This window comes from Triticum dicoccoides, chromosome 2A, assembly GCF_002162155.2.
Source record: "Triticum dicoccoides isolate Atlit2015 ecotype Zavitan chromosome 2A, WEW_v2.0, whole genome shotgun sequence".
Taxonomy (NCBI): Eukaryota; Viridiplantae; Streptophyta; class Magnoliopsida; order Poales; family Poaceae; genus Triticum; species Triticum dicoccoides.
The window spans coordinates 448859403-448881619 of record NC_041382.1 but is presented as its reverse complement, the minus strand read 5'-3'; positions in this window follow the sequence as shown (position 1 = coordinate 448881619).

Here is a 22217-nt window from a genome sequence, read left to right as displayed (position 1 = left end):
CTCTTCTGGTCCATCTCCAATGCTCCGTGGGCTTCTTCTGGTCCAACAATGATCTCCATAAATTTTCACGTCAATTGGACTCCGTTTGATATTCCTTTTCTGTGATACTCAAAAACAAGGAAAAAACAAAAACTGGCACTGGGCTCTAGGTTAATAGGTTAGTCCCAAAAATCATATAAAAAGATATAAATGCATATAAAACATCCTAGATGGATAATATAATAGCATGCAACAATCAAAAATTATAGATACATTGGAGACGTATCAAGCATCCCCAAGCTTAATTCCTGCTCGTCCTCGAGTAGGTAAATGATAAAAACAGAATTTTTGATGTGGAATGCTACCTAACATACTTTTCAATATAATTTTCTTTATTGTGGCATGAATGTTCAGATCTGAAAGATTCAAGACAAAAGTTTAATATTGACATAAAAACAATAATACTTCAAGCATACTAACCAAGCAATTATGTCTTCTCAAAATAACATAGCCAAAGAAAGCTCATCCCAACTAAATCATATAGTTTGGCCATGCTTCATTTTCGTCACACAAAATGCTCCCATCATGCACAACCCCGATGACAAGCCAAGCAATTGTTTCATACTTTAGTATTCTCAAACTTTTTCAACTTTCACGCAATATATGAGCGCGAGCCATGGACATAGCACTATTGGTGGAATAGAATATGATGATGGAGGTTGTGTGGAGAAGACAAAAAAGGAGAAAGTCTCACATCGATGTGGCTAATAAACGGGCTATGAAGATGCCCATCAATTGATGTCAATGCAAGGATTAGGGATTGCCATGCAATGAATGCACTAGAGCTATAAATCTATGAAAGCTCAACAAAAGAAACTAAGTGGGTGTGCATCCAACTCGCTTGCTCACGAAGACCTAGGGCATTTGGAGGAAGCCCGTCATTGGAATATACAAGCCAAGTTCTATAATGAAAAAATTCCCACTAGTATATGAAAGTGACAAAATAGGAGACTCTCTATTATGAAGATAATGGTGCTACTTTGAGGTACAAGTGTGGAAAAATGATCATGGTGCTACTTCTATCTTTTTCTCTCATTTTTTTGTGGGCTTATTTGGCCTCTTTTTTTTATTTGGGCTTCTTTGGCCTCTTTTATTTTTCGTCCAGAGTCTCATCCCGACTTATGGAGGAATCATAGTCTCGATCATCCTTTCCTCACATGGGACAATGCTCTAATAATGAAGATCATCACACTTTTATTTACTTACAACTCAAGGATTACAACTCGATACTTAGAAAAAAAATATGACTCTATGTGAATGCCTCCGGCGGTGTACCGGGATATGCAATGAATAAAGAGTGACATGTATGAAAAATGAAAGGTGGCCTTGCCACAAATATGAGGTCAACTACATGATCATGCAAGGCAATATGACAATGATGGAGTGTGTCATAATAAACGGAACGGTGGAAAGTTGCATGGCAATATTCTCGGAATGGCTATGAAAATGCCATAATAGGTAGGTATGGTAGCTATTTTGAGGAAGATATAAGGAGGCTTATGTGTGATAGAGCGTATCATATCACGGGGTTTTGGATGCACCGGCGAAGTTTGCACCGACTCTCAAGGTGAGAAAGGGCAATGCACGGTACCGAAGAGGCTAGCAATGATGGAAGGGTGAGAGTGCGTATAATCCATGGAGTCAACATTAGTCATAAATAACTCACATACTTATTGCAAAAATCTACAAGTCATCAAAAACCAAGCACTACACGCATGCTCCTAGGGGGGTAGATTGGTAGGAAAAGACCATCACTCGTCCTCGACCGCCACTCATAAGGAACGCAATCAAAGAACACCTCATGCTTCAAATTTGTCACACAATGGTTACCATATGTGCATGCTACGGGACTTGCAAACCTCAACACAAGTATTTCTCAATTTCACAATTACTCAACTAGCACGACTCTAATATCACCATCTTCATATCTCAAAACAATCATCAAGTATCAAACTTCTCATAGTATTCAATGCACTCTATATGAAAGTTTTTATTATACCCATCTTGGATGCCCATCATATTAGGACTAGTTTCATAACCAAAGAAAACTACCATGCTGTTCTAAAGACTCTCAAAATAATATAAGTGAAGCACGAGAGCAAATGACAAACTACTCCTAAAGATATAAGTGAAGATCAATGAGTAGTCGAATAATTATGTAACTATGTGAAGACTCTCTAACATTTAAGAATTTCAGATCTTGGTATATTATTAAAATAGCAAGCAAAACAAAAGATAACAAAATGACGCTCCAAGCAAAACACATATCAGGTGGTGAATAAAAATATAGCTCCAAGTAAAGTTACCGATGAACAAAGACGAAAGAGGGGATGCCATCCGGGGCATCCCCAAGCATAGGCTCTTGTTTTTCCTTGAATATTACCTTGGGGTGCCTTGGTAATCCCCAAGCTTAGGCTCTTGCCACTCCTTATTCCATAGTCCATCGAATCTTTACCCAAAACTTGAGAACTTCACAACACAAAACTTAACAGAAAACTCGTAAGCTCTGTTAGTATAAGAAAGCAAATCACCACTTAGGTATTGTCAAGACAAGATTCATAATTTTTCTCACATGATGCCTACTGTACCCTATCATTTCTACAATTTATATTAAGAAACATAAGCCATAGAAACTAGAAAACAAGCAAACTATGCATCGAACACAGAATCTGTCAAAAACAGAACAGTCTGTAGTAATCTGTAACTCTTGAATACTTCTATAACTCCAAAAATCCTGATAAATTAGGAAGTCCTAGGAATTTTTTTATTAATCCTCTGCAAAAATAATCAGTATTTTATCGCGCTTCTGCTAAAAAATAAAACTAATCTCCTGGGCACAAAAGTTTCAATTTTTTAGCAAGATCAAATCAACTATCACCGTAAGCCATCCCGAAGGTCTTACTTCACACTTTATTGAAACAAAAGCTATAAAACATGATTACTACAGTAGCATAATCATGTGAACACACAAAAACAGTAGGTATAAATATTGGGTTGTCTCCCAACAAGCGCTTCTCTTTAATGCCTTCAAGCTAGGCATGATGATTTCAATTAATGATGCTCACATAAAAGATAATAATTGAAACATAAAGAGAGCATCATGAAGAATATGACTAGCACATTTAAGTCTAACTCAGTTCCTATGCATAGGGATTTTGTGAGCAAACAATTTATGGGAACAAGAATCAACTAGCATAGGAAAGAAAAACAAGCATAACTTCAAGATTTTAAGCACATAGAGAGGAAACTTGATATTATTGCAATTCCTACGAGCATATATTCCTCCCTCATAATAATTTTCAGTAGCATCATGAATGAATTCAACAATATAACCACCACATGAAGCATTCTTTTCATGATCTACAAGCATAGAATTTTTATTACTCTCCACATAAGCAAATTTCTTCTCATGAATAGTAGTGGGAGCAAACTCAACAAAATAACTATCATGTGAAGCATAATCCGATTGAAAGTTAAAATCATGATGACAAGTTTCATGGATATCATTATTCTTTATAACATACGTGTCATCACAATAATCATCATAGATAGAAGGGATGCTTTCATCATAATAAATTTGCTCATCAAAACTTGGGGGACAAAAAATATCATCTTCATCAAACATAGCATCCCCAAGCTTGTGGCTTTGCATATCATTAGCATCATGTATAATCAAAGAATTCATACTAACAACATTTCAATCTTCCTCATCATCCAAAGATTTAGTGCCAAACATTTTAATGCATTCTTCTTCTAACACTTTGGCACAATTATCGGAATCCTTATTTTCACGAAATATATTAAAAAGATGAAGCATATGAGGCAACTTCTACCTCTTGAGCATGTGTTGGTTTTCCCTTGAAGAGGAAAGGGTGATGCAGCAAAGTAGCGTAAGTATTTCCCTCAGTTTTTGAGAACCAAGGTATCAATCCAGTAGGAGACTACACGCAAGTCCCTCGTACCTGCACAAACAAATAAGAACCTTGCAACCAACGCAATAAAGGGGTTGTCAATCCCTTCACGGCCACTTGCAAAAGTGAGATCTGATAAAGATAATAAGATAAATATTTTTGATATTTTTGTTGTATAGATTGGAAAATAAATATTGCAAAATAAAAGGCGGCAGAAATATAAAGTAGATAGGAAAATAATATGATGGAAGATAGACCCGGGGACCATAGGTTTCACTAGTGGCTTCTCTCAAGATAGCAAATTCTACGGTGGGTGAACAAATTACTGTCGAACAATTGATAGAAAAGCGCATAGTTATGAGAATATCTAGGCATGATCATGTATATAGGCATCACCTCTGCGACAAGTAGACCAAAACAATTCTGCATCTACTACTATTACTCCACACATCGACCGCTATCCAGCACGCATCTAGAGTATTAAGTTCATAAGAATAGAGTAACGCATTAGGCAAGATGACATGATATGGAGGGATAAACTCAAGCAATATGATATAAACCCCATCTTTTTTATCCTCAATGGCAACAATACAATACACGCCTTGCTGCCCCTGCTGTCATTGGTAAAGGACACCACAAGATTGAACTCAAAGCTAAGCACTTCTCCCATTGCAAGAAAGATCAATCTAGTAGGCCAAACCAAACTGATAATTCGAAGAGACTTGCAAAGATATTAAATCATGCATAAAAGAATTTAGAGAAGAATCAAATATTGTTCATAGATAATCTTGATCATAAACCCACAATTCATCGGATCTCGACAAACACACCGCAGAAAGAATTACGTCGAATAGATCTCCAATAGAATCGAAGAACTTTGTATTGAGATCTAAAGAGAGAGAAGAAGCCTTCTAGCTAATAACTATGGAGCCGAAGGTCTGTGGTAAACTACTCACACATCATCAGAGAGGCTATGGTGTTGATGTAGAAGCCCTCTGTGATCGATTCCCCCTCTGGCGGAGCACCGGAAAAGGCCCCAAGATGGGATCTCACGGGTACAGAAGGTTGCGGCGGTGGAAATAGGGTTTTGTGGTCCTCTCGGATGTTTTCGGGGTATATGAGTATATATAGGCGAAAGAAGTAGGTCGGTGGAGCCACGAGCGGCCCACGAGGGTGGAGGTGCGCCTACCCCCCTGGGCGCGCCCTCCTACCTCCTGGCCGCCTTGTTGCTTCCTTGACGTCCACTCCAAGTCTCCTGGATTGCGTTTGTTCCAAAAATAACTCTCTCGAAGGTTTTATTCCGTTTAGTATTCCTTTTCTGCGAAACACTGAAATAGGCAAAAAAACAGCAATTTGCACTGGGCCTTTGGTTAGTAGTTTAGTCCCAAAAATAATATAAAAGTGCATAACAAATCCCATTAAACATCCAAAACAGATAATATAATAGCATGGAACAATAAAAAATTATAGATATGTTGGAGACGTATCAAGCATCCCCAAGCTTAATTCCTGCTCGTCCTCGAGTAGGTAAATGATAAAAACGGAATTTTTGATGTGGAATGCTACCTAGCATAATTCTCAATGTAATTTTCTTTATTGTGGCATGAATGTTCAAATCCGAAAGATTCAAGACAAAAGTTTAATATTGACATAAAAATAATAATACTTCAAGCATACTAACAAAGCAATCATGTCTTCTGAAAATAACATGGCCAAAGAAAGTTATCCCTACAAAATCATATAGCCTGGCTATGCTCTATCTTCATCACACAAAGTATTTAATCATGCACAACCCCGGTGACAAGCCAAGCAATTGTTTCATACTTTTGATGTTCTCAAACTTTTTCAATCTTCACGCAATATATGAGCGTGAGCCATGGGCATAGCACTATATGTGGAATAGAATGGTGGTTGTGGAGAAGACAAAAAAAGGAGAAGATAGTCTCACATCAACTAGGTGTATCAACTGGCTATGGAGATGCCCATCAATAGATATCAATGTGAGTGAGTAGGGATTGCCATGCAACGGATGCACTAGAGCTATAAGTGTATGAAAGCTCAACAAAAGAAACTAAGTGGGTGTGCATCCAACTCGCTTGCTCACGAAGACCTAAGGCATTTTGAGGAAACCCATCATTGGAATATACAAGCGAAGTTCTATAATGTAAAATTCCCACTAGCATATGGAAGTGACAACATAGGAGACTCTCTATCATGAAGATCATAGTGCTACTTTGAAGCACAAGTGTGGTAAAAGGATAATAACACTGTCCCTTCTCTCTTTTTCTCTCATTTCTCTTTTTTTTTCTTTTTTTATTTGGGCCTTTTCCCCTTTTTTATGGCCTCTTTTTTCCTTTTTTCATTTTTTCCGTCCGTATCTCATCCCGACTTGTGGGGGAATCATAGTCTCCATCATCCTTTCCTGACTTGGGACAATGCTCTAATAATGATGATCATCACACTTTATTTACTTACAACTCAAAAATTACAACTCGATACTAGAACAAAATATGATTCTATGTGAATGCCTCTGGCAGTGTACCGGGATGTGCAATGAATCAAGAGTGTCATGTATGAAAGAATTATAAAGGTGGCTTTGCCACAAATACGATGTCAACTACATGATCATGCAAAGCAATATGACAATGATGTAACGTGTCATAACAAACGGAACGGTGGTAAGTTGCATGGCAATATATCTCGGAATGGCTATGGAAATGCCATAATAGGTAGGTATGGTGGCTGTTTTGAGGAACGTATATGGTGGGTGTATGATACCGGCGAAAGGTGTGCGGTATTAGAGAGGCTAGCAATGGCGGAAGGGTGAGAGTGTGTATAATCTATGGACTCAAAATTAGTCATAAAGAACTCACATACTTATTGCAAAAATCTATTAGTTATCGAAACGAAGTACTACGCGGATGCTCCTAGGGGGATAGATTGGTAGGAAAAGACCATCGCTCGTCCCCGACCGCCACTCATAAGGAAGACAATCAATAAATAAATCATGCTCTGACTTCATCACATAACGGTTCACCATACGTGCATGCTACGGGAATCACAAACTTTAGAACAAGTATTTCTCAAATTCACAACTACTCAACTAGCATGACTCTAATATCACCATCTTCATATCTCAAAACAATTATAAAGAATCAAACTTCTCATAGCATTCGATGCACTTTATAAGATAGTTTTTATTATACCCAACTTGGATGTCCATCACATTAGGACTAATTTTATAGCCAAAGAAAATTACCATGCTGTTCTATAAGACTCTAAAAATAATATAAGTGAAGCATGAGAGATCAAAATTTTCTATAAAATAAAACCACCACTATGCTCTTAAAAAGATATAAGTGAAGCACTAGAGCAAAATTATCTAGCTCAAAAGATATAAGTGAAGCACATAGAGTATTCTAATAAATTCCGATTCATGTATGTCTCTCCAAAAGGTGTGTATAGCAATAATGATTGTGGTAAACTAATAAGCAAAGACTCAAATCATACAAGATGCTCCAAGCAAAACACATATTATGTGGTGAATAAAAATATAGCCTCAAGTAAAGTTACCGATGGACGAAGACGAAAGAGGGGATGCCTTCTGGGGCATCCCCAAGCTTAGGCTTTTGGTTGTCCTTGAATTTTACCTTGGGGTGCCATGGGCATCCCCAATATTAGGCTATTTCCACTCCTTATTCCAAAATTCATCAAATCTTTACCCAAAACTTGAAAACTTCACAACACAAAACTCAACAGAAAATCTCATTAGCTCCATTAGTATAAGAAAACAAACCACCACTTCAAGGTACTGTAATGAACTCATTCTTTATTTATATTGGTGTTAAACCTACTGTATTCCAACTCCTCGTTCATACCCCCCGATACTAGCCATAGATTCATCAAAATAAGCAAACAACACACGAAAAACAGAATATGTCAAAAACAGAACAGTCTGTAGTAATCTGTAGGTTTCGAATACTTCTGTAACCCCAAAAATTCTGAAATAAATTGGTGGACATGAGGAATTTTTCTATTAATCATCTTCAAAAATAATAAACCTAATCGCACTCTCCAGTAAAACATGGCAGCTAATCTCGTGAGCGCTAAAGTTTCTATTTTTTTACAGCAAGATTGCAAAGACTTCCCCCGAGTCTTCCCAAAGGTTCTACTTGGCACAAACACTAATTAAAAACATAAAACCACATCTAAACAGAAGATAGATGAATTATATTACTAAACAGGAACAAAAAGCAAGAAACAAAAAAATTGGGTTGCCTCCCAACAAGCGCTATCGTTTAACGCCCCTAGCTAGGCATAAAAACAAGAATAGATCTAGGTATTATCATAATAATGGTAGGGCAAATTGAGGAAACTCATCTCATATTCCCTATGTTCAGCAGCAAGTTTTCTTTGTGGCAAGCAAAAGTAATCAAAAGGGCTAAATTTAATGGGACAGAAGTCCCCAAGATCAAGCTCGGGAGGTATGGGTTCCTCCTTTGGCCCGTTATATTGCACAACCAATTCATCATTATAAGCATTCTTTTGACAATAAGTCATGAGACTTTGTTTAAGATAAAAACCTAACCCATTGTTCTGAATATCAAAGTCATCATTGAGTTCAGAAATTCTATCAACTAGAACATCGGTAGGAACCTTCTTTCTAAGGTTTTCATTGTAAGCAACATGATCTAAAGATCGTAAACGCATTAAGTCTTCTTGATTAAAAAGGATAGCTTCTATGGGATGACGACCAGCGTCCACCCTATAATGCGCAAAAAATTCATTGGCCTCCCTCATTATAAACCTAAACTCATGTGCCAAAAAGATAGTAGCTGCTCGCTTAACAGAAGAATGCTCGATATTGGGAAATTCTAGAAAAATCCTTTGTATGCAAGGATGCATATGAATAAATTGTCTTTCAAGTTCAACTACGAGCGAGGATAAAGAATCCGCAAGACTACTAGTTCTATGAAGAATAGACCCACCCATAGAGGGCAGGGCACCGACAAAAGTAAAGAAATCTTGAATAACTCCTTTTCCAATAATATTACCGCTACCAATCCAAAAACTTTTAGTGTGTAAAATAGTAGGTTCTTCATGAGGATCATCAAAAGCATAAAAGTTTTCCATGTTATTACCACTATCCTTATCAACGATAACCTCCCCAATTTCAGACATGATGGCATCAAATTGCACAAAGAACGGGCACACAAAAAGCAAGAAAAAGAGTGAACGAGAAATAGGGCGAATAAAACAGCAAAGGTGAAGTGGGGGAGAGGAAAACGAGAGGCAAATGGAAAATAATGTAATGCGAGGGATAAGAGTTTGTGATGGGTACTTGGTATGTCTTGACTTGTGCATAGATCTCCCCAGCAGCAGCGCCAAAAATCCTTCTTGCTACCTCTTGCGCATGCGTTGGTTTTCCTTTGAAGAGGAAAAGGTGATGCAGCAAAGTAGCGTAAGTATTTCCCTCAGTTTTTGAGAACCAAGGTATCAATCCAGTAGGAGACTACACGCAAGTCCCTCATACCTGCACAAACAAATAAGAACCTTGCAACCAACGCGATAAAGGGGTTGTCAATCCCTTCACAGCCAGTTGCAAAAGTGTGATCTGATAAAGATAATAAGATAAATATTTTTGGTATTTTTGTTGTATAGGTTGGAAAATAAAGATTGCAAAATAAAAGGCGGCATAAATAGAAAGTAGATAGGAAAATAATATGATGGAATATAGACCCAGGGGCCATAGGTTTCACTAGTGGCTTCTATCAAGATAGCAAATTCTATGGTGGGTGAACAAATTACTGTCGAGCAATTGATAGAAAAGCGCATAGTTATGAGAATATCTAGGCATGATCATGTATATAGGCATCATGTCCGCGACAAGTAGACCGAAATGATTCTGCATCTACTACTATTACTCCACACATAGACCACTATCCAGCATGCATCTAGAGTATTAAGTTTATAAGAACAGAGTAACGCATTAGGCAAGATGACATGATGTAGAGGGATAAACTCAAGCAATATGATATAAACCCCATCTTTTTATCCTCGACGGCAACAATACAATACGTGCCTTGCTGCCCTTGCTATCACTGGGAAAGGACACCACAAGATTGAACCCAAAGCTAAGCACTTCTCCCATTGCAAGAAAGATCAATCTAGTAGGCCAAACCAAACTGATAATTCAAAGAGACTTGCAAAGATATTAAATCATGCATAAAATAATTCAGAGAAGAATCAAATATTGCTCATAGATAATCTTGATCATAAACCCACAATTCATCAGATCTCGACAAACACACCGCAAAAAGAATTACATCAAATAGATCTCCAAGAGAATTGAGGAGAACTTTGTATTGAGATCCAAAGAGAGAGAAGAAGCCATCTAGCTAATAACTATGGACCCGAAGGTCTATGGTAAACTACTCACACATCATCGGAGAGGCTATGGTGTTGATGTAGAAGCCCTCCGTGATTGATTCCCCCTCCAGCGGAGCGCCGGAAAAGTCCCCCAAGATGGGATCTCATGGGTACAGAAGGTTGCGGCGGTGGAAATAGGGTTTCGTGGTGCTCTCGGATGTTTTCGGGGTATATGAGTATATATAGGCGAAAGAACTAGGTCGGTGGAGCCACAAGGGGCCCACGAGGGTGGGGGCGCGCCTACCCCCCTGGGCGCGCCTACCCCCCTGGGCGCGCCCTCCTACCTCATGGTCGCCTCGTTGCTTCCTTGACGTCCACTCCAAGTCTCCTGGATTGCGTTTGTTCCAAAAATAACTCTCCCGAAGGTTTCATTCTGTTTGGTATTCCTTTTCTACCAAACACTAAAATAGGCAAAAAAAACAGCAATTTGCACTCGGCCTTTGGTTATTAGGTTAGTCCCGAAAATAATATAAAAGAGCATAACGAAGCCCATTAAACATCCAAAACAGATAATATAATAGCATGGAATAATCAAAAATCATAGATACGTTGGAGACGTATCAACAACCTCAATTCCAGTTTTTTGTAGTTTTCTTTTATAAACTAACTAGTGATAAAACAAGAAACTAAAAGATTCGATTGCAAGATCTAAAGATATACCTTCAAGCACTTGCCTCCCCGGCAATGGTGCCAGAAAAGAGCTTGATGTCTACTACACAACCTTCTTCTTGTAGACGTTGTTGGGCCTCCAAGTGCAGAGGTTTGTAGGACAGTAGCAAATTTCCCTCAAGTGGATGACCTAAGGTTTATCAATCCGTGGGAGGCATAGGATGAAGATGGTCTCTCTCAAACAACCCTGCAACCAAATAACAAAGAGTCTCTTGTGTCCCCAACACACCCAATACAATGGTAAATTGTATAGGTGCACTAGTTCAGCGAAGAGATGGTGATACAAGTGCAATGTGGATGGTAGATATAAGTTTTTGTAATCTGAAAATATAAAAATGGCAAGGTAACTAATGATAAAAGTGAGTAAAACGGTATTGCAATGCGTTGAAACAATGCCCAGGGTTCATACTTTCACTAGTGCAAGTTCTCTCAACAATAATAACATAATTGCATCATATAACTATCCCTCAGCATGCAACAAAGAGTCACTCCAAAGTCACTAATAGTGGAGAACAAATGAAGAGATTATTGTAGGGTACGGAACCACCTCAAAGTTATCCTTTCTGATCGATCTATTCAAGAGTCCATAGTAAAATAACACAAAGCTATTCTTTCTGTTCGATCTATCCTAGAGTTCATACTAGAATAACACCTTAAGACACAAATCAACCAAAACCCTAATGTCACCTAGATACTCCAATGTCACCTCAAGTATCTGTGGGTATGATTATACGATATGCATCACACAATCTGTGATTCATCTATTCAACCAACATAAAGAACTTCAAAGAGTGCCCCAAAGTTTCTACCGGAGAGTCAAGATGAAAACCTGTGCCAACCCCTATGCATAAGTTCACAAGATCACGGAACCCGCAAGTTGATCACCAGAACATACATCAAGTAGATCACGTGAATATCCCATTGTCACCACAGATAAGCACATGCAAGAAATACATCAAGTGTTCTCAAATTCTTAAAGACACAATCTGATAAGATAACTTCAAAGGGAAAACTCAATCCATTACAAGAGAGTAGAGGGGGAGAAGCATCATAAGATCCAACTATAATAGCAAAGCTCGCGATACATCAAGATCGTGCTGAATCAAGAACACGAGATAGAGATCAAACACATAGCTACTGGTACATACCCTCAGCCCCGAGGGTGAACTACTCCCTCCTCATCATGGAGAGCATCGGGATGATGAAGATGGCCACTGGTGATGGATTCCCTCCTCCAGCAGTGTGCCAGAACGGGTCTAGATTGGTTTTCGGCGGCTACGGAGGCTTGCGGCAGTGAAACTCCCAATCTAGGTTATTTTCTGGAAGTTTGGGGATATATAAGAGGCGTTGGCGTCGGGAACAAGTCAGGGGGGTCCACAAGGTGGCGACGAGGCAGGGGGCACGCCCCCACCCTCGTGGAGGCCTCAGGACTCTTCTGTTCCATCTCCGATGCTCTGTGAGCTTCTTCTGGTCCAAAAATGATCTCCGTAAATTTTCATGTCAATTGGACTCTATTTGATATTCCTTTTCTGCGATACTCAAAAACAAGGAAAAAACAGAAATTGGCACTGGGCTCTAGGTTAATAGGTTAGTCCCGAAAATCATATAAAATAGCATACAAATACATATAAAACATCCTAGATGGATAATATAATAGCATGGAACAATCCAAAATTATAGATACGTTGGAGACGTATCACATCGCCTCGTGGCCTTAATGTTTTATTAGTATAGTACTCCCTCCGTACCCAAATATAAGGCCTCCTTTGGTTCATAGGGTAGGGAAATCATAGAAATAGAAAAGTCATAGGAAATGAGATGACATGCATCTCAAATCCTATGAGTAGAAATAGGAAAGGAGATGTCGTTTGATTCACTTCATAGAATTTTTTCCATTGAGTCTAGGCTAATGTTTATTTTCCTATGAAATGTGCAGGATAGGAAGAATTCCTCCATAGGAATAGGATTCCATTCCTACGAACCAAAGGGCTCTAAAGGAATTTTTCCTACAAAAATCCAATCCTATGAAATTCCTACAAAAATCCTCCAAACCAAAGGAGGCCTAAGTCTTTCTAGAGATTCCAGCAAGTGACTACATACGGAGCAAAATGAGTGAATCTACACTCTAAAATATGTCTACATGCATCCATATGTTCTATTCCATTTGAAATATCTAAAAAGGCTTATATTTAGGAACGGAGAGAGTATATGGCATTTTTATTCTAGTTGTAACATTTTCACTATGAGGTGGGGCCGCAGTTGAGCAAACCGACCATCGGCAAAGCCCCACCCCGCCCACGGGGCGTCGGCTGAGTTTACAATTAGAAGAGAGAAACGAGGGACAAGAGCTAGCTGTAGCACGGACGCTATTGTCGGATAGGACTCGTGTTGATAGAATAGGAGTACTAAGCACTCGTACCTCTTTTTTTAGGGAAAAAGTAGTCGTATGTCTAGTACCACTAGTTGGGTGCGTGCGACCTATACCTATCATCACTTTAGGTCTCCTTTTCGAACCACAGCTACGCTTCACCATACATATTTTTTCACGCATTTATCCTCCTATATGTACTCCTAGTCTATTTCCACATGCCCCTTTCGCCGACATGTGGGACATAGAGCATCTGGGTCGTAGTGCATGCATGACTCAGAGCATATGTTGGGGTACTTTACATTTCAGACCTCATGAATTACATGCAAACCCCTCGCAGAAGAATAAATAAATAAATAAATTACTACATGAAACCGGATTATTTTCGTAGAAACTGCAACACGTTCATTAAATTTTGGACATAACACGTTTATAAAAACGACCGGACCTAAACCAGTCTAAGGGCCTCTTTGATTCGTAGGATACTGAAAACACATGAATGGGGAAAGTATGATGATGATGAACCGAGACGAGGAGAACTCTAACTCAGTTAGAGGTTAGAGTTAGATTCTAACCCTGAACTAACTCTAAACCAAAGAGGTGTATGGATGACAGGGTTAGATTGACAATAAATGTTCTTTCTCAATCATTTGACTACTTTGGACCCTATTTCCTACCGGATTTGGTGTGGCCAGCTCTTGTGTGGCCTCCTCCCGCTCACAATTGACATAAACGAACCATCTTTACAAATCAAGCATGCAAAACATGATAAATTTTACTTTGTCCATACAAATGAGATATCCCACTTAAGCATACAAGTTGTCAATCAAGCTTCACAAAAAATGCACTCCATGAAACAAAGCATGAGCTAACTCATCACGGAAGTCATTCACGATAGGGAGGGAGCCCAGAGCCCCTCACGCACCCAGGAAGGAGCTCGTTGTCGTCGCTCTGGAGGAAGGCTCTGTATAGCCCAAGCCCTGGGAACCCCTCCGACGCTGGCGCTTGCGAGTTGAGGTCGACACCGGCATGGGTAGCAGGGCCACTTGCCGACGACTGCAAACCGAATCTTCGGGCCTCTAGAATTAATGCAAGCCTGAAACTGAAATACCTAGAAAGGTGAACTGAATCTTTGGGCCTCCAGAAATAATGCAAGCTTGAAACTAAAATACCAAGAAAGGTGAACTGAATCTTTGGGCCTCTGGAAATAATGCAATCCTGAAACTGAAATGCCTAGAAAGGAGAACTTATTCGTTGGGCCTCTAGAAATAATGCAAGCCTGAAACTGAAATACCTAGAAAGGTGAACTGAATCTTTGGGCCTCTAGAAAACTTATTACCTCCTCAAGTAGCATCAAACAATTCCATGCATGCACCACAAATCTATACCAAGTTTAATCAGGATCTACTTTTCCAAATCAGAAATTAGCGCTAGAGCGAGCAAGATCAATGATATGGCTGTGAGATAGAGAAGGAATGAACAAACTCACCCCTCTCGCGACCTCCGTGGTAGATGCACCGCCGCCGCGCACGATAGAGGGAGAAAAATGACTGGTGAAGGGGGAGCGGGGCGAGCTTCGAAGGCCGGAGGAGGGCGGAGGGAGAGGGCGGCCGGAGGAGAGAGAGAGGGCGAGTGGCGGAGCAGCGCTTGGGCGGGCGGGCTGATGGGGAACAGAGAGGAGTGGTGCAAGGGGGGCGGAGGGAGCGATTTGGTGTGGGCAGGGGAGATTTTTTTAGTTCTCTTTGAGTGGGCCCGAGGAGAACTAACCCAATTAGAACCTCTCCACCGGGCTAGTTTTTTTAGCTGAGTTAGAGCAAACTAGCTCAAACTAACCCCTTCTGTTTGGATAATTTGAGGCTATTTCAACCCAAACTATCTTTAACTCAGGGATCCAAACAAAGAGGAGTAGTACTATACATGCTATAGTCTGGACCGTAGCACATTGTTTTTTATGGCCATATCACCACATTGTTTTCTACTGCTGGTTCACTGGGCTGCCATGGTTCGCACTCCTCCGACGTTAGTAGTAGTACTACTAGTATATACCGCATGATTCTTTGCTCCTTCTTACTACTACGTACTTCGCCGACATGTGGGAGAGCCAGCATCCGGGTCGACGTGTCATGCAGCATATTAGAGTGCAGAACGGAAGGGGGGCATCACCCCGGTCGTACTGCCAGTAATTCATGACTATAATGAGTAGTCATATCACAAGTCTTTCTAGTAGTAACGCACCGTCAAATCGCACAACCCGACCTTTCCAGCAGTAAGTAAGTTGAATCCGCTACTCCCTCACCCTCCTCGCCTGTCTGTCAAACCGCCTACGTGAAAACTGTCACGCGTACTGCCCGGGAAAAACCCTCCCTCAACTTTTAACTACGCGAAAATAGTTCAAGCTTGTTCGTTCTATATAAATACTAGTACTGTATGTTTATTCACCCGTGGGGTGGTTCAATGAATGGAGGGCCGGGGAGCACAAGTGAACAATACTACTACTAGTAGTAAGTAGGAGTCGTTCAGTTAGTCACCTTAAATAGAGAGTTCCTTTTCTTTAATGCCACGTACACAAATTGAAACGCTTGTTGTGGAGAGAAAAAGATAATCGCTCCACTATATATGTAAGCAGGGGCCTGAGCGCTTGCTTTACTAGTGTTGCTCTCTTCATTCTCTCATCCTCTCCAGATCTAAACAAGACAGCGGTAGCGACATTTTCTCTCTGCTCACCGCTGGTCACAGATCCGGCTGGATCCCTTCGGCTGGTGTGTGTAGAGGACTAGGTGCATCATTCACGCGGTCATCACCGGCGAGGGAGGAAACCCATAGCTGCCGAAGGGGCCCGGTCCTCTGCCTGTGTCGTTCTCTCCGACACAGTGTCGGCTTGGGAGGTCCTCTGACCCTTCTTCCTCCTTGTCGTATTGTGCGTAGATCCGACCTGCCGCCGTCGACATCCCGACGACCCTTAGGTATAAGTTCTTCGAAAGCAGCCTTGCTCTACTGCCCCAGCTCCCCTCGTGTCTGCATGTGCATCTTTTTCTACTCCCATCAGCTCTTCCAAAGCCACCTAAATTTTTAGTATTATTAGAGGTAAAGCTACTTCATGCATTCGAATCTAGGACTTGGTTCAAACAACAAAGAAAGGGGGGAAAGTTGTAGCATGAATCTAGGACTTGGTTCAAAGAGGAAATAATAGGGTGAAAGTAGTAGAGACCGGATACCCAACCGATCTCTTGGTTGAAAAGGGAAATAATGGGAAAACACAGTACAAACTGGATAAGGAACAAATTTATTATTGGTTGAAAAAAGGATAGAAAGTGGCAGCTGGTGGACAAGTCAATAGAGTATGCCCAGGATTAGATTTATTGCCCTCACATAGTAAAAGGTCTCAAGGATTAGATTTTCTACCTTCACATAGTAAAAGGTCTCAAGGATTAGATTTGCTGCCCTCACAGAGCATGAACAAACTCGGCATCACCACTTTATGCCTCCTTGTAGGTACATTGTGCAGATGCGTCCACTGTCGCATGTCCTTATACCAACCTTTTGATGTTGTTAATGTAAGGGCGCATGTAAAATGAAGCAATCACACTGTTACCTTAAGGACATGTCTAACCAGTGTTATTGTTAATCTAGTGCCTCCAGTGATATGATACAATTAAACTGTGTTACAAATGGTACTCCTGCTATTTTCCCCAGTACGATAAGTAAGTTGCTCCTTTACGCTGCTAAGTGTGCTGGTGTCCCCACGGTCCCATGCCCTTAAACCAACTCTTTACCTGCTATTGATTTATTGTATCTGGTAAACAAGCAATGCCACCATTAAAGTAATCCCATATTTGACGAATGCCATTGTTGATCGTAATGCTTCTGGTAACATGAAGCATTGCTGACGTTTTAAAATTTCTACTGTCCTTGCGTGATTTCCATGAACATAATTAAGATGCTTCTTTTCATTTCGTGTATGTTTCGTATATTCTTATTGACCAGCAACTGTTTACTTTCTATCTTTTTGTGCAGATAGGGATATCCATTTCACCTTGTTGCTATTATGACCTTTTGGTGAACTACAAAAAACACTTTTTTGGAATGAGTGTCTTGTGCAGTTCAACTAAAATTTCACGTGGGCAACATCTCTTAATTTTGGTGGAACTGCACAAAATGGTGATTGGAGTTTCCAAAATCTCTGTCAAATTCTGCTGGTAATCTTGTGCAACATTTTATTGGCCTTTGCAAGATAAGCCGTCACTGTCACCATAATGGCACTTTATTTTAGTGGAACTGCACAAAAGGATAAGCAAATTATAGTTGCACCTTACATGAGCCGGACAACCAACCTTAATGTTCCTCAATTTTAGTGCAACTACTAAAGAAGAACCTGCCAGCTCACGAGAGCGAGTACTTCTTGCTAGCTGAATGATGCAATCTTTGCTTCATTTCAGGTGAACTACAGAAAAAGGCTCATGAATTGAATCATGGAACTCTAGGTTGGCCTCATATGAGTGGAGCTGCAAGTTGAGTTCAAGGAGTTCCATTATTATATTAATCATGCTCTTCTTATTTTTGTTGTGCAAACAGGAATACTCAACTACAGATGTTGTGACGGTCAAGAGCATTCACCAAGTTCTTGGGTTGTATGACACGGCTAGCCAAGATGGATTTAATCCCGATATTCACTTTATAAAAAGGCTCTAATGGGTTGGTTCTAAATCTTGCAAGATGGGAATCAATGAGATGTGTAGGCATATTTGTTGTACTTATTATTTGAATCTTATCTGTCAGTTCTGAATCTTGCAAGCTGGGAAGAAATGAGATGTGTAGACATCTTTGTTGTACTTATTATTTGGATCTTATTTGTTGGTTCTGAATCTTGCAAGCTGGGAAACACGGCATGATGATGTAGAGGACAACAATCATAACAAACAGTTCAAACTTGGTAGTATTATTTGTGTGGAAGTGCGACAAATGTGCTGATCGTGTGCATCCTAAGAATAATAATTCTAATTGTTGTGCATGTTGATCTTGTGGCACTGATAGAACGAGCCAATGCATTGCTTGTTTTAAGAATAAATTTCTATTAAAGCTAATTAAATTTAAGTAAAGTGACCGCTAACACTTGTTATTACAGTACCAATACAGACCCGCTCGTGAACCGATGTGTGGCTAGAGTAGGTTTCTTAATGGAGGCGTTTGAATGTGCCGAGGGTGCATCTTCTGTCGGGCGTGCAGCGGGCGAGGGAGGGGTATTAACTGTTGTCGTCTGTACACACTCAGTTTACTGTTGAATTCAGTTCCCCAAGAGCTGAAAAACGAACTGTTGTCGCCGCCTACCCACTCGTTCACTTGAAGAGACTCCAATGGTGATCCGAGGGGTGAGCCTGCTGGATATGGACTTCAGCAAGGAGTTCACCTTTGAGTTCGCTGTTCAGTCCCATGGCTGCACCAAGTTGAATGTGATGTACACCAATGATCTGGACTTGGTGAAGATCTGCCTCGCCGAGTTCAAGCAGTACCTACAGGACGAGAAAGCACAAGGTCGCAGGACTAGACCTTGTGCCCATCCATTCATCTCCTGACAGGGACCAACGGATCGCCGTCGCCTAGGTATGTGTGCGGGATGAGGTTCACATCTACCACTGCTATAGGGCCGTCAAAGTTTCTGGAGCATTTGCCTGTTTCATCGGCAGCGCCGACTGCACCTTCGCTACGGTGGAGAGAAGGAAGAACGCGACGATTCGGCCATCTGGTGCAACAAGCTTCTCAGCATCCAGAAGCAATACAAGATCATCGGCAACGGGTAGGAGAAGGACTCCGTGGTTGACCTCGCCGAGACAATCATCGACCCCTGATACGCCAACATGAAAGAAGACAACTATACCAAGGACCTAAAAATGTGGGAGGTACCTCTAAATCTAGCCTACATAACCTACACGGCCAAGGACGCATACGCATGCTACAACATGTGCAGGCGGATCTTGGACATGAGGACGTGTCTGCTTCCCGTAACCGACGGGTACACGGACAGCTGCAGCGTCATGATCAAGCGTGTCAGGAAGGTCTAGATGTTGTACTTTATCTGTTTAAGCACCTTTATCATCTAAGTGTTTTGTGCATTAGCCTATGTGTCGTAATTGTCTGCTTTGTTCGAAATATTTCTTTTAAGAACCCATTAACCTGTTTGCTTTTAGTGGCTATTTGCTTATGTATGTAACTAGTTCACTCGTCCGTTTCAAAAAAACTAGTTCACTCGGCTGTCGTGCTTTGAATATCCTTCCTCCCAACATATTCCCCTTCTCAGGTGGACCCAGCAGGTCTAGTACACAGACATATAGGACCAACCACCTATCCATTTGTATTTCTTTATTTTGTTCAATCTTTCGTCCTCTTCCTATACAGCGGCTGGCCATCATAGCCTAAGGCATTGGCTAGGCCATCCCTCTACTCCCACACATTGTCCGGCAGCGGTAGCTCCACCGGCCCACCCTGCACCCAAACAAGTCAACTCTCGTACTCCCCTCCGCATGCGTATTCCCCCGCTCTGGTTCGTTTGGTCCGAGGTCTCGACGTAGTCCTCCGCCTTGGTGCTCTCGCTGCGGCGCCGCCGTCTATCGTTCCCAACATGGTCAGCAAAACAAGAGGAATCGGGAGACAACTATTCGTCGAGAGGCTGACAGTCCTGGGCCCACCAGGTCCATGGCCTAGGTTTTGTTGTTTAACATGGGTAGCCCACGACATGTTTTAACATTTTTTTGGATCCAGCAGGTATCAAGCGGCCTCTGGGCCTCCCAACCTAGCTTATCTATAACATTAGCAGCCCAAGTTATGTTTGTTTTTTCAAGACGACGCACAGCTCAATTCTATTTTTCTATAAGAATGCAAAACTGAACCTATGTTTTCTATAAGAATGCAAAACTGAACTATATTTATATCTTATTTTATTACATATATATATAATAGAAACAACATAAGGTTCCGTTAAACTTGTCGTTCGTCCAACCATTTTATAGACCTTCTCACTTCCTTTATTTTTCGTTTTCATTAATCCTATATCTGAATTTTCTCCCACTTTCTTTTTCGATGTAAACTGAGTTTTCTCCCAGTACTTTTCCCTAGAACCAACTCAACTGTCCCACGTCTAGCCTAAAAAATAATAATACCCCACGTCCTATTAACTCATCAAATTAAAATGATATTTTATTTCGTAAGTTGAAAGTTCTTAAAAATAATAATAACAATTGTTTATATATAACTTAGCAAGTTAACTCCTAGTGATTGCGTACATAAGCTTGCAAAGATTTTACTGACCAATGCAGTAATAGACGTGCAATCATGTGTTTATGTTTTTATAACATTTCTCCGTCCAGACCAACATGATATTTTCACCCATCCTAGCAAGTCTGCGGATTTTGAGAAAAATGCAAATGGGCTTTAAATTCTACCATATATATAAACAAGCACCATAGATGCTACATCATATTTTCACCCAGCCCACCAAATGGACTAAAAAACAAATGGACTGGCTGACATGTGGGCCAGTAGGTCAAAGCCTAAGCAAGGCGTTGGATTTACATTTGACGGCCAGCATTCTTCTTCAATCTCTCATCTTCTTCCCCCAGCGCTGCCGGGACCGCCTGCTCCAGCCTCCAGCGTCCAGCGGCATTGTTTTGCACGCCTCACAGCGAAACGCTCCCCCGCCGACGGCCATGCCATCCCTCCACTCCTCACCTCCTGTTATTATCTGCCAAGTGTAGGCCCACCCCGCACCCGAACCAGTCAAGTTTCCCACTCCTCTCTGTTTGTGACTCTACTGCCGCGTCTTCCCCATCTCCGGGTCATTCCAGTCTGGGGCCTCACCGTCGTCCACCACCCCGCTGCACTCGGTGCGGCGTGGTCAACAAATGAGAGTCGTCGGAAGAGGACTGTACGTGGAGAGCCTGACGGCTGGGATCCACGAGGTCCATGGTCGCACGCAAGGAAAGTTCCTCCTTATTAAGATGTTTCCTCCCCCTGACAGCTGGGACTCACCAGATGTATCTTCACACAGAATGAAGTGCCTCCTTGTTATGCGAAAAAAAACTATTCCTCCCGATGACAGCTAGGACCCAGCAGATTTGGTGGCTGACTTGTGGGCCTACTAAGCAGACGTGTACACAGGGCTTTGTCAACTTAATCAACAAATGATTCTAGCAGCTGGACCGTTGGATGTTAATCAAACAGCCATGCTCCTTCTTCCACCTCTGTTCTTGCTCCTGGCTCCCGTGGGCGGCAATGTTGCTGCGCACTAGAACCAGTAAAGTTTCCCACTCCTCTCCATCTGCGGCTCCACTGCCGCGTCTTCCCCATCTCCGGGTCATTCCAGTCTGGGGCCTCGCTATCGTCCACCGGCCTTGGTGTGCTCGGCATGGTGTGGTCAACGTGGTCAACAAATGAGAGTCATCGAAAGATGACTGTACATGAGAGGCTGACAGTGGGGACGCACCACGCCCATGGACGTATGCATGCAACTGCATCCTTTTTACCCTGAAAATAATGTTTTTCTCCCCCTGACTGTTGGGACCCATCAGCTACATCATCGCACGCAAGGAAGTGCCTGACAGTCGGGACGCACCTCGTTGAAGCATACATAGCATTGTCATTCTGGTCGCGAACGTGTATGTACATACTGGTAGATGTAGAGGTGCACATGTGTCATAGTAGAGGCGTGCACGTGTCGTAGTAGAGGCACGCACATAGCATGTACCCGTACGTACAGCGGCCAGGGTGCAAGAAAGAAAATACGGCCATGTACGTACATATAGGCGGGGTCT